The sequence below is a fragment of the Chrysochloris asiatica genome, unplaced genomic scaffold (assembly GCF_000296735.1).
Source record: "Chrysochloris asiatica unplaced genomic scaffold, ChrAsi1.0 scaffold00494, whole genome shotgun sequence".
NCBI classification, from domain to species: Eukaryota; Metazoa; Chordata; class Mammalia; order Afrosoricida; family Chrysochloridae; genus Chrysochloris; species Chrysochloris asiatica.
Window position 1 is genome coordinate 539868 of NW_006409012.1, and position 879 is coordinate 540746.

Here is an 879-nt window from a genome sequence, read left to right on the forward strand (position 1 = left end):
CTTATATAATGTAAAAAAATTTTTCTTGACAATAAGTGACTAGAAATATTTCATTACCATATATCTAGAAATAGATTTATGCATTTAAGAGCAAAGGCAGAAAAGCAAAAATAATTATTACATCGATGATAAGCACCAAGACATAATTTTTGCACTTAGGGCCTGATTGGTTGCATTTAAACATAACCTTTATCAATAATAAAATCAAAATACCTTATTTGGGTAGAGGGAATACTAAAAATATAGATGTCTAAAAACAACGAAGAATGCCCAATTTCAAAATTAAGTAAAACAACAAAATCAATCATACATTTCAAAATTAATGACATTTATAAAATATATTCATATTTTACTTTTCTCCCTCTTTAGTTCACTATATACAATTATGATTGCACCATTTTTGTTAATCTGTTGTTGCACTAAACAAATACATAAATATATTGAATTATATGAATTCACTATAACAAATCCAAACCAATAGAGCTAGATCCAATAGCTCAAACAACTTTACTTGCATTTCATTCTAACTGGTAAAACAGATTACTATTTATGTTTGTAATTTTAAAAAACCTGAGCCAGATGAGGTACCATTTGTGTGTTTGTGTGTGTAAGACAGCCAGTGATACCCAGAGAGTGGTGTGTTGTAGACAGCTTCTCTACACAACTTACAATATGAAAGGCAAACAAGAAGCTTACACAATGGCCCAACTATGACTTGGGTGGGCAGACTCTGAAATACCGCCAAACAAAGTTAAGGCTATGTCATGGAGGGTAGTTAGGATATCTGTCACCAAAGTAAAGAATCAGTGACAGGTGTGACAAATGAAAGCTAAAGCAAAATGCCATGGCCACAACATTCGTGCTGACGCTAGAAGACAT